The sequence below is a fragment of the Lontra canadensis genome, unplaced genomic scaffold (genome assembly GCF_010015895.1).
Source record: "Lontra canadensis isolate GAN:19392208 unplaced genomic scaffold, GSC_riverotter_1.0 scaffold3, whole genome shotgun sequence".
Classification (NCBI taxonomy): Eukaryota; Metazoa; Chordata; class Mammalia; order Carnivora; family Mustelidae; genus Lontra; species Lontra canadensis.
The window spans coordinates 50,274,622-50,287,982 of NW_022630997.1; positions in this window are offsets into that span (position 1 = coordinate 50,274,622).

Genomic DNA, 13,361 nt, shown 5'->3' on the forward strand with positions numbered 1-13,361 from the left:
ATTATACTGTCACATAAGAAGATTGCATATGAAATTAATGAAACACCATTCACCTCAGACAAGAGCTGTGAAAGCTTAGAAAACTCTCCCAGGGTGCACTTTTTCTATCAAATCTGTCTTTAAGAGAAAGAAAAAGAAAACCTCAAATCACAATGCAAAGTACAATTCAAGAAACCAATTTTGCTCAGTTTTTCTCTGTTTTGTTGTTTTCCTTAATTTGAGGATATTAAATTTCCTCTTGTGTCTCATAAACAGAGGACTGTTTAATTAAAATCAATTCAAAAATTATAAAGAGAAAAACAAAAACAAAGTAACATGAAAATGTCATATCTTGAAATTATTCATTACCCCTTACTGGTCTCTCTATACAATTACAAAGTAGAAAAACAATTAATTAATTCTACAGGGATCCCAAAACTCAATGTGCTCACTCTAGATATAAAATAGAAATTTTTTAAATTTTTCTGGGTTTCATGCATGAAATTTTAATGACTATATCTAGTTATGGGATGTAGGAAAACAAAATGCAAACCAATGTCAAGTAAGCAGTTGAATTTCAACAATGGATTTAATCATTTTAATTTTTCAAAATGAGTCCATTTGGTATCAGTTTTAAGGAAACAAAGAGAAAAAATATGCAAATAAGCATTTGGCCTTCTAACTTGTTCATCTCTTCTTGTTTGCTACTGTCTCCCATACTCTTCTGTGTTTACCAACACCTTGTTTTCCAATCACTTGTTTCACCCCAATACTTGCTGCATATATATGTCAGATGTCTGAGTCACTGTTCTAATTAATTAGCAATGGGATTCATACATCTGTGCATTTACACTTTTACCAAACATTTATTGCCTTCCTTCGATAGGACAAATGTGGTCTGAGGAGGGAAAATACAAAGTTAAACACTCTTAACCCTCAAGAAGCTGGTAGTACAGTAGTATATACTTTTACAAGTAGTTACAAGCTATACTTTTATAAGAGAAAATATAATGAAAGTGAGGTTACTATGAAACCATTGTCTCTTTGAACTACTTGGCATTAAATTAATAACAGCATATCTGTATTTCAAAATGAGATTACTCACATGTGTGAGAAATAATACTTCTTTTACTTGTGTAGGGGATTAAGGGCCTCTTATTTTGATTAGACTGTTTTGGTTTGATTCTCAGCTGGGGCATCTATTTACCAAGTAACCTTGGACAAGTGCTTTGACTTCTTTGAAAATCTTTCTTTAGTACAGGAAAATGGCAAAATAACAGTGTCTGCTTCTTAGTATTATTTTCAGGATCAAGCAAGATGGCATATGCAGATAATGGGGAGAATACCTGGTACAAGCTGTTCTTGACAACTGGTACCTTTTAAAATTTCCATTACTGTATCTACAGACAATGGCTGGGGAGCATTTCAGTTAGTGAATGAGGAACTGGCACCAGTTAGGTCTCAGGGGATAAACGTGTGTCTGAAAGAAAGAAAGCAGCCTCTAAAGAGCCTGTGGTAGATAAAGATTTTGCAACAAGGGACAGCCCTAGTTGTAGGAATGAACTAATTATAATCCCCAGGAGAACACGAACTTTGTGTTTTCACTATTGTCTAGGACAGTTCTTGGCACACTGTAGAACGCAATGAATATTTACAGAAAATCAGAATAAGATGGAGAGGAAAATCCATTTCAAACTTCATACCTGTGCATGAAAAACCACATAAAAGTATTTTTACCTAAATTTGAAGGACTACATCAAGGACTTTGATTTTCCTACAGTGCAGAGCAAAATTCAAACTACCTCCCAAAACTGCTCACTTCTCAGCTTGATTCCAAAGTTTTGACTGTGCCAGTTGTCCCCAAAACATAATATTTTAATATCTTTATCTCTCTTCATTTTCCTCTGCTTTCCATTAATTTATGTGACCAATTTAGTTCAAAGAAATCAGAGTCTTGAGTATAGCAGGACAATCTTAGGAAATACAATTCTAACAACTGAACTGCCAACTACATACAAGGGGGCAAAAAAGAAAAAGAAAAAGCACCCTACACACCAGAGGACAAACCTGAAAGGCAGATCTTAAATCTTAAAATAGGGATGTACTCATTTTATGAAAAATATATGAATACTGTGAAGTAGAGGTAAAATGGGATTCATTTTCAATAACAACACACTATGACCCTAATGTTCCCATCTCTACTTCACTTTCCCGGAACACACAACAAATGGCACTTAAAAACGCATTTAACTCCTCTCCAGAGAGTATTAAACTTTTAAAGCATTAAAGAGTGCCTGCCAATGAAAAGGAACTCATCTACAACTTGAAGATTAGTAGTTGCCTTCCCACTGAATTCTAAGAAGCAAATTTTCACTTCTCTTCACTCATACTGCATTCAGCATACCTGTGAATTAATTCACCACAGTATCTCACATTTAAATTTCTTGATGGTATGACATTTCTTCTGTCTGTAGTCAGTGATGAGGGAGCTACAGTAAGAATGTCTCTCTTTCAGTCCATGCTCCAATCTGGCACAAGGTCATTGAAAGGTCATCCACTGAAGCTGTAAGTAGCAGTAATCCAAAAATAAATAAATAAATAAATAAAGAAAGAAAGAAAGAAAGAAAGAAGAAAGAAAGAAAGAAAGAAAGGATGAATTTGGTCTCTACAGTACTAGCATCTCAAAATATTGATGAAAATGGGGATGGGCTCCCTGTTCCTTTCAAGGATTTCTCACATTTTCACTCAAGGTTATCAGTGTGACTTGTATATCTAATGAAAGTTAGAGTATACCCTCTGGTAACATGTCTAAAATGTATAAAAAACTAAAACAAATAAATAAAAACTTGTAAACAAAGGGTACCGGTCTGCAGAAAGCTAACAAAGTCTGACTTTCTCTATGACTGAGGAAGTTTGTAAAATAGAAGTATTCTAACTCAACTGGTCCCTTATTGATAGGGAAATATACCAAATAAATCAGAATCTCTCTGGGCAATCTGTACCTTTTATATATTAAAGCTCCCCAAGAGATTCTAATGTACAAGTGTCTTTACACATTATCCAAAAGTGGTGCTGCTAAAGGGACCCATTTATTGAGGTTTGCAACAAACTAGGCACCGTCTTGGTAAATGTATATGCATTATTTTTATCCTTAAACAAGTCTACAACTCATCATTTTCCTAATTTTGTGGGCAAGGAAACTAAGACTTAGAGGGTTTAAGTAACTTGCCCAAGATGACACAAACAATAAAAGGCTACATTAAAATTCCAAATAGGTTTTGGAATTGACATAGGTTTTTAAGTCTTTAAAAATAAATCTCATCTTTTCATCTGCTCATCGGTGGTTAAATTTTTATTGTAAAATGACTGACTTATTTCCCTCAGCACAATACACTCTAGTTCCACCCACATCACTGTAAATGGCAAGATTTCATTCTTTGTAATTGCTAAGTAATATTCCACTATATATATATATGTGTGTGTGTGTGTGTGTGTGTGTGTGTGTGTGTGTGTGTATATATATACCAAATCTGCCTTATACATTTGTCTGTCAATGGACATCTGGGCTCTCTCCATATTTTGGCTATTGTGGACATTGTTGCTATAAACATTGTGGTGCATTTGCCCCTTCAAATCACTATTTTTGCCAAGTCAGAGAAAGACAAATACCACATGATTTCACTCATATGTGGAATTTAAGAAACAAAACTGATGAACATAGGGGAAGGGAAGGAAAAATAAAATAAGATAAAAAACAGAGAGAGAGGCAAATCATAACAGACTTTCAACTGTGGGGAACAAACTGAGGGTTGTTGGAGATGGGTGGGATGCTGGGGTAGTTGGGTGATGGGCATTAAGGAGGGCACTTGAAGTATTGAGTGTTATATGCAACCTATGAATCACTAAATTCCACCTCTGAAACTAGTAATACACTGTATGTTAACTAACTTGAATTTAAATTAAAATATATAAATAATTTTTATTATAAAATGTGTTGAACAATTGTATTATCACTTTTGTTAAACTAGGAACTATGTTTCCCAGAAAATGTTCCCTGTCTGGCTTTGGGTTAGAATTAGCCAAAAGAATTTGCATGGGATTTGGAGGAGGGGGAACAGAATGGAAGCCAAATAGCACAAAATTACTCTCATATCTTCATCAGTAGTTCCAAGTGTGTGTCCCCTGGATTCCAGCTTTCCTTGATCTCCTCCTCACTGCCCCTGCTCTCTTTCCCCCACTGCAGGCTCCACCAACCAAGATGTGGGCCATCTGACCCACAGACACGAGCACTTCCAGAGACTTTTCCAGATCCTCATCCCCATCTTGCTTCTGCTGATGGACAAGCTTGGCTTTTCAGACTGAGCGGTTAGTGATCAGCATTGTATAAAATTCCAGTTGTTCCATATCCTTGTCAACACTTTAAATGTCAGCCTTTTAAATGCGAACAATATTAATGGGAAGATAAAGGTATCTAATTTCTTTAATTTTCACGCCATGATACTAACTATAGTTGAGCAATTTCTCCTATATTTATTGGCTACTTGGATATCCTTGTCTATGAAATGCCTGCTCAAATCTCTTGTCCATTACTCTGTTGGATTTTCTGTCTTTTGCGTGTTGACTTGTAGATCTTTTTATAATGTGAATATGAGCTCTTTACAGGCTATATGAGCTATAAATATTTCCTCTGCCCTATAAAAGTTAGTTTTATAGTCAACTTTATCAATCTTTTTCAATATGGTAAAATAAAGCTTTGCTTTTCTCATTCCGAGCCATGACTGTATTGGCTTCTGAAGATTTTATTATATTTTAATCTATTTTTGCATTTAGATCTACAATCTCCTGGAATTGATTTTTGTGTATGTTGTGAAGTAGAGGTGAAACTACATTCTTTTTCTTATATGCTCTTATTGTTCAAACACCAGTTATTGAAAAGCCCCAGGGATCTGCAGTGCCAACTTTTTTCATAAAACAAGTTTCAACATATGCTTGAGGCTCTTCCTGAGATCTTATATCTGTCCATAGATTTAGTATCGTAGTCTATCCTTGTGACAATATCATACTTTCTTAATTACTATGGACTTAATTCTTGCTACCAGGTAGAGAAAGTTTTCCAATTTGTTTTTCATCAGCTGTGTCTTAACTAGTTTTGGCTTTTTTCCACTTTCATACACATTTTAGAGAATCAGCTTGTCAAATTATATACATGCATGCATATTTTAAGAAAATACTCTTTTTTTAAGATTTTATTTATTTATTGGACAGAGAGAGAGATCACAAGTAGGCAGAGAGGCAGGCAGAGAGAGAGGGGGAAGCAGGCTCCCCACCGAGCAGAGAGCCTGACACAGGGCTCGATCCCAGGACCCTGAGATCATGACCTGAGCCGAAAGCAGGGGCTTAACCCACTGAGCCACCCAGCTGCCCCAAGAAAATACTCTTATGATATGATTGGAGTTGCACTGAAACTATCAATCAGTTCAGGAAATACTGACAAGTTGACAGTATCGTGTCTGCTAATACATGAACATTGTTCATTACTCCATTTATTTAAGATCTTAAGAAGTCCTCTCAATAATGTTTTATATTCTCTTATGAGAATCTGACATAGTTATTTTATTTATTCCTCAGGATCTGATGATTTTTAATACTCCTGTAGGCAATATATTTTTGAAATTACATTATCTGTTATTATTGGCATATAGAAATACATTTGGTTTTTACATATTGATCCTATATCCAGAACACTAGTTAAAGCTATTCATTATAACAAATTATTGACTTGTTGATTCTTTTGCATTTTCTAGGAATAAAACACATCATTTGAGAATAATGATAGCTTATTTTTTTGCTTTCTAATCCTTATACCTTTCTTTTACTTTCCTTTTTTTTTTTTAACTTTTTTCCTTGTTTACAGTCCTGCCTGGGTCATCAAGAGCAATATTAAAAGAAAGTGGTTGTACCTACCATCTTTATCTTATATAAATCTTAAAAAGAAAGCTTTCACTATTTTGCCAAAAAGTAAGATATTTGCTGTAGGTTTCTTTTAAAGAAGTTTTTGCAGGGGAGAAGAAATTAGGAACTGTCCCTTCTTTTTCTAAAAATCTAAGATAGATTTCATATATAGATAAACATTTATATTTAAATATATTTTAAATTTTAAAATACTTCTCCTACAACTATTAAAACAATCAAGTTACTTTTTCCCTTTAATCTAAAAATAAATTACATTGATTGATTTATAAATCTTAAATAACCTTCCATTCCTGGAATAAATCCAACATGGGTATATTAAAGACCACTTTCAACAGACTGTCAGACTAGTTTGGGGATATTTTTTAGTATTTGTACATCTAAGTTGAATGAAAATGACCCATAATTTTATTCTGTCCTTGCTGTCGACAATTCAGATGTCAATCTAATTATTGTTCCTTTAAAGTCAACGTGTTGATTTTTCTATGACTGCTTTTTAACATTTTTCTCTTTATAAGATTTATTAACTAATGTTTGATGTGGTTTGACTCAGAATTCTTTGTTTATTATCCTTATGATTTGTTAAAACTTCTTGAAGGGGTGCCTGTGTGGCTCAGTGGGTTAAAGCCTCTGCCTTTGGCTCAGGTCATGATCTCATGATCTCAGGGTGCTGGGATCGAGCCCCACATCGGGCTCTCTGCTCAGTGGGGAGCCTGCTTCCTCCTCTCTCTCTGCCTGCCTCTCTGACTACTTGTAATCTCTATCAAATAAATAAATAAAATTTTTTAAAAATTTTAAAAAACTTCTTGAAACTCTGAGAAATATTCAGTTATTAAGTCTTCAAATGTATCTTGTGTCGCAGTCCATCCTTCTTTTTATTCTTGGGCTTCAAGTGACATATTCACCTTCTTGGTATGTCCTTTATGAGTATTACATTTATACCGTATCTTTTCCATCCTTCCCTCTTTGTAATTCTGTGTAGTTTGTTCTGATCTAGGTTCTACTTCACTAGGTCTCCTCAGCTGTATCCATCTGCTTTTCTATTCACCATGTAGGTTCTTAATTTGTATTGTATTTTTTAATTCTTTAATTTCTGTTTGCATTGTTTTCATATTTTAAAATTATTTGCCAGGGGCACGTAGGTGGCTCAGTTCGTTAAGCATCTGTCTTCAGCTCAGGTCATGGTCTCAGGTCATGGTCTCAGGTCCCTCAGCCCCACATAGGGCTCCCTGCTCAGCAAGAAATCTGTTTCTCCATCTCCCTCTGACCCCACTAGTGCTTACTCTCTTTCTCTCTTTCTCTCTCTCTCTCTCTAATTCTCTCTCAAATAAATAAAGTCTTTATAAAAAAAAAAACAGAATAAAATTATTTGCCAAATCTCTCAATCTCATTTTAACTTCCTGAGTACAATATAAAGACATTTCTTACTTTGCATCGGATAACTCCAACATATAGAGCCCCCGTCTTCTACTATCTTTTCCATTTTTCAGCTCTTCTTTGTTCACACTATCCTCCTCATTTGACTCATTATTTGTTTTAATTTTTGTCTGATATATTACTTTTTTTTGAAGATTGTACTTATTTATTTGACAGAGAAAGAGAGATCACAAGTAGGCAAAGAGGCAGGCGGGGGTGGGGGGGAAGAAGACTCCTTGCCAAGCAGAGAGCCCGATGTGGGGCTCGATTCCAGGACCCTGAGATCATGACCTGAGCTGAAGGCAGAGGCTTAACGTGCTGAGCCACCCAGACATCCCTTGCCCAATACGTTATTAAGAATATTTTTGGAAAACTGTAAAAAACAAATAGGCCATTATATTATCTCTAACAAGATTTCATTTTGCTTCTGCCAGAGAACTGGGGACAGGATCACCAGGGATCAGTTTCAGGATTTGGGATGATATTAAGCTGAAGGGTCTACTGTCTCTTGCAGGGTTGTGTTGAATAGCAGTACTTAGCTCTGAAGCACAGCACCCCATTGCAGGACCTAGGACTCAGCTCCACCTTTACCATCAAGGAAAGGATTTCCAAAGTGTTCTTCAGCATCTCAGTCTCTCTGTTGCTCACTTAAGGATCAACAAACAGCCTTCCTCCTTGAAGAAAAGTGGTCCTGAAGTGTGGGTCAACCTGCCCAGGGTTCACTTACCTGCACATCCTGGCCTGATCATTCTTTACTATGTTATTCACAGTCTAGCGCCTGCAGGCAGATGTTTTCATAGTATTTCTGGAGGCTGTATGTGCACTCAGTGGAGGACTGGTATAAATTACTTAGTTCACCATAACGGGAAAACAAAAGTGTGCCGACCCTTTATTCTTTGTGATGTTTAGGCAAATTGTTCATCCCCTCTAAGCCTCCATATTGGAATGAGAGTCTCCCATGGAACGTGTGATAGATAACTCAGTCTCCAATCTGGGGTGAGACTATTGTTTGTGAGTATAGCTTTTAATGTGTAAAACATATAAAATAGGGAGTTATTTATTTATATTAATGAGAAAAAAATATATGTATTCTAATAGAAACACACCCATACCCTTAGGAACTAACTAAAATAATGGCAGATAAAAGCACGGGTTTAAAGCATTATACATAAGGACCTGACTGGAAGAGCATGACTTCTACTCCTTGCAGAGGGTCCACCATAACCATCCCAAACTGAGACAAAATCTTCATGCAGAACACCTGAGAGAAAACAGCTCACAGCACTGTCCACCTCAGAATCCTGTGAGGAGTTTCCCTCGTCTTCCAATTCACCTGAGTAACTATGGAGCAACTGAGACCCGTGCAATCTGCAGTAGAGTGTCTTCCTGTGGCAACATAAGGAAGGCAGGACCCAGTTCCTCCCTCTGCCTGTTCAAACTCCTTCTCATTCTGAGGTAAATAGTTATGGAATTTTGGAAAAACAATAAAAATTCAACAAAGAAGCCCTAGAGACTCTGGCTTTATTTTCAGTTTTCAGGCAAACCTAATAGTTTAGGAAAGAAGAAAGTTTAAAAAAAAAAACAAAACAGTAAATTAGATTTTGAAATTCAAAGCTGCACTGTTTAGCTTCTTCAAACGTAAAATGAGGATTACTCATATCTACCTTATAGGTGTGTAGGGAGCATTAAGTGTGGTGATTCATTAAAGCACTTTCCATAATTCTTGGCGCTTTGGTCTAAACAAAAGTTAAACTATTATTGTGATTATAATGTGAATTACAATATGTAGATTTAAAAAGTGCACCTATATAAGAATTATTGGTTGCCAAAATAATTAACTAATAACCTAACCTCACGTTCACAAAGCTCTAATTTTTGCACAGTTTAATTTGCTCTTAGCACAAGACCTGAGGGAAGCAGCTGAGACTCAGTGCAAAGAAAACTTTGTTCAAAGTTAAAAGTTCTGGATTTAAGTCCCAGTCATGACATTTGTCAGCCATTGAACTTTGCAAAAATTCATCTACTCTCTGCCTCAGTTTTTTAGGTGCAGACTGAGGATAATACTTTCTTGACAGATTTGTCAGGAGTAATTAAATAGCACATGTAAAAGTGCCTACCTCTATGGGCAGGCAGGCCCTTAAGAATGGTTGTTGTATTACTAGACACATTTCAAAAATAAGGAAACTGAAATTCAGAGAATTAAATGGGTCATTGTTACCACATAAAAAGGAAATGACAGCACTGAAAATAAAATGCAGCTTATATGAATATCTATTCCATCATTCTTCCAAAGCATCATACTACTTTTTCTGCATTTGAGAACAATAGCCTTTAGTAGGAAATATTGAATTTTATTCAACTCCTCCTATGTGATTCAGCAATCATTTTGTGCCTCAGAGACCCAACTGGAATACCAACTACTCATGTAAAAGAATATAAATATGAAATCATAATGCTATGCTAAAAGATTTCTAATTGCTTTTCAAAATTCATCTCACTCCTTCTATATCTGCAGAAATAGGCCATAGGCCATTCAGGGAGTATGGGGACAAACTTAGATATTAAGCTGAATGTGTCCTAGAGGCTGTAAAAAACACTGAAAGTCACTGAGTCTAAAGAAAAGCCCATTATCAGCTTGTTTGCTTTCCTTTTGTTTCTTCCTCATAAAAGTCATGCACAATAAGAAAATAAAGCAGTTATGAAAGAGGATCCGTTAAGCAGGAACTGGAGCGTCACAGATTTCAGAACCTCTCAAAGCGCCAGACAGCTTAACAAAGATTATTGAAAGAAGAGACTTACCAGCTAATTGAAGAGATGGCTAAAAACATTCTCAAACATTTTTTTTTAATTCTGTTTAATATATTCTTAGCTGTGAAATTACAACAATCTGCAGTGCTTCAAAAACCAGAAGTAAGGTTTCCAGATCGAGCAATTAAATTGTAACCAGCACAGTGATGATCAGACATTTTTAATTTTCCATTTGCTGAGAAGACCATCTGGTTAACCTGGAGCAGGTGAGTTCAGCTAATATCTTTTCTGAATAAGACTGGACGGTGTGAATGAACCACCCTTCATGCCTGGCTGCTTAGGATCCTCACTTTCCTGACCTTTCACCTCCCCTCAAGGCCGGACAGCCAGAGAACCCCATGATTTCATTAGAGTAAATTAGATGTCACAAGCTCTTGTGATCTGTCAGCCAAGTTTAACAGCAACATTGCAAGTCTTCTTGCTACTCTCCAAGAAATCAATAATGCCTCCCTCTGCAACAGGAACCGGAGCTCAGATCACTTTGTCACATTTCAAAGCAAAGGACATAGCATGTAGCAATGGGTAATAGACAAAAAACAAAGAGGTGCAGAAGGATTAAAAATGTTCAATTCGAGGAGGAGACATTAAGGCCTTATAGAGTTCCTAATTACATTCCCTTCTTCCGTCTTTCAGATGGGCATTCAGAGCCTTTTATGTTTTTAAAAATCAGAAGATTACACCTTTAGGATTTCACATTAGCAAATTTCTAATAAATGGTGATTCATTTTAAAGTAGCAGAGTCTGCAACTGAAGAGGTAAATAAATAATCCAAATGGCCTGGTGGACTAGGGCAGGGTTTCAGAAGATAAGGAAGCCATTCTCTAGTGTCCTATAAATTACAATGATTACATGATGACTGTTGCTATTATAATCATTAGTCTTATTATAATTTCCAACTCACAGATGAGATTAGGTACAAACAGAACAAAGTCTTCTGTATGAGTTTATAGAGATGGGAGGATTTTTTTAAGTTTCAATTTTAATTCCAGTTAGCTAACATACAATATTACATTAGTTTCAGGCAGACAATATTGTGATTCGGCACTTCCGCACATCACTCTGTGCTCATTGCAAGTGAACTCCTTTTAGTCTGCATCACTTACTTAAACCACACCCTCCTACCACCATCCCCTCTGGTAACCATCAGTTTTTTTCACTACAATTAAATCTGTTTCTTGATTTGACTTTCTCCCTTTTTTCCCTTTGCTTGTTTTGTTTTTTAAATTCCACATATGAATGAAATCATATGATTTTTTTTTTTTCTGACTGACTTATTTGCTTCACATTATACTCTCTAGCTCCATCCATGTTGTTGCAAATGGCAAGGCTTCATTCTTTTATCTGGCTAAATAATATATTCCATCATATATAATCCATACATGTATCCCTTTCAGTGTTTTCATATTTGGGGGGTAAATACCCAGTACTGTGATTGCTGGATCATAAGGTAGTTATATTTTTAACTTTTTCAGAACCTTCATAGTGTTTTCCACAGTAGCTGCACCAGTTTGCATTACTACCAACAGCTCACGGGTGGTCCTTTTCTTCCACTTCCTCATTTAGCCATTCTACAGATGTGAAGTAATATCTCATTATAGTTTTGATTTCCATTTCTCTGATGATAAATGAGGATGAGCATCTTTTCATGTGTCTGTTAGCCATGTGTACGTCTTCTTTGGAGAAATGTCTGTAAGAACGGAGGATTTGATGGACCTCCATTCCCACCCTAACCTTGCAAAAATTTCTAATTTTTCTAATTTTCTAATTTTTTGCAAAATCTGCCCGAAGGTAGAACTTGACCACTTGAGTTTAGATTTTGAAGGGTAGAGTAGAATGGAGACACCATCAACTAGTGGTATCGTTTTTTGTTGTTGTTGTTAGATATTCTATAACTTCAGCTTGTATTTTTCTTTCAACTAATGATTATTTAATTGACATTTCCAAGTAAAAGAGCTTTTTTGATTTTGCCTTGTTAATAATTTCTGATTTCATCACATTGTGATCTAAGAGTAGCATTTATAATGTTTCTACCTTATGGAACTTACTGATAATATCTCTGTGACCTAATACATGATTAATTTTTGTCATAAGTATTTTAAGACATAAAACATTTGCATATTAGTCTTCCACCCTAATCCCCATATTCCCTTTAGTCTCAGATCTTTGTATGTATATTTTAAAATGCTCACCAATGGACATGTTACTGTTTTTGCAGCTCCTTCTTGGCTGGATAGGTCTCATCTCTAATACCTATCTCTAATAGATTCGTCAAGAAGGGCTCATGGGTACGAAGTTGTTATGTTAAAATTGTTTTTCTATAGCCCTGATACTTGTCGGAACTTTAGATAGAAAATCCTGAGTTCATACTTTTCACTTTATCCAATTATAATTTTTTTCTTTTCTATTTTTTACTTACTTTCATATTGAAACATGGGCCTTCTCTATATTTAAGTTATGCCGAACCCTTGGTTTTGTGCAATTTTATTTTTCCACTCTTGTTTTTCTTTTGGGAAGAAATATTAAGAGATATGGACACAGGCAGCTAACAGTGTCTTTATATTCCACAAGCCCTCTCTTGTAATATTTTATATCATCCATTATGCTACTCAGCTTGCTCTAGTAGCCTTAGAACTTTCCCCAAATTCTTTTATATTGTAAGACAAATGGCCTAGGAACAATTTACGCTTTGTTCTTACCTTCCCACAGCTGAACATCATGGGGCTTCTGGAGTTTGTTTATCCATGTTATTTTAATCCACATCAAGATAGTGATCATTAAGACCTGGAGCCAAAAAATGAGAGCAGTGTGTTAAATTGGACATGTCATAAGCACTTACACAGATAATGCCAAATTGTTCAGTGTCTAGTTCTAGCCAGACATAAATGCTTCGATTACTATACTGAAAGTAGTTTGCATTATACATAGCTGATTAAAATATGTCCTAGATTTCCCATGTTTGTTTTAATGAAAGAGAATGCTTAGTTTCTAACCATAAGCATATACCATATCTGTCTGTGATTTAAGTTAGCTTACTCTACAGAACATTCAAAATCCCAAGAGGTGCATTTCTGGCTAACAAAACCCCTCTTCCACTGCCCATGTATACAGAGCTCTCAACAAATATCTGTGGTTGTTACATAGTTTGCAAATATATTACCTCTCAAAGTAAGGTAATGTATAAAAAGAAA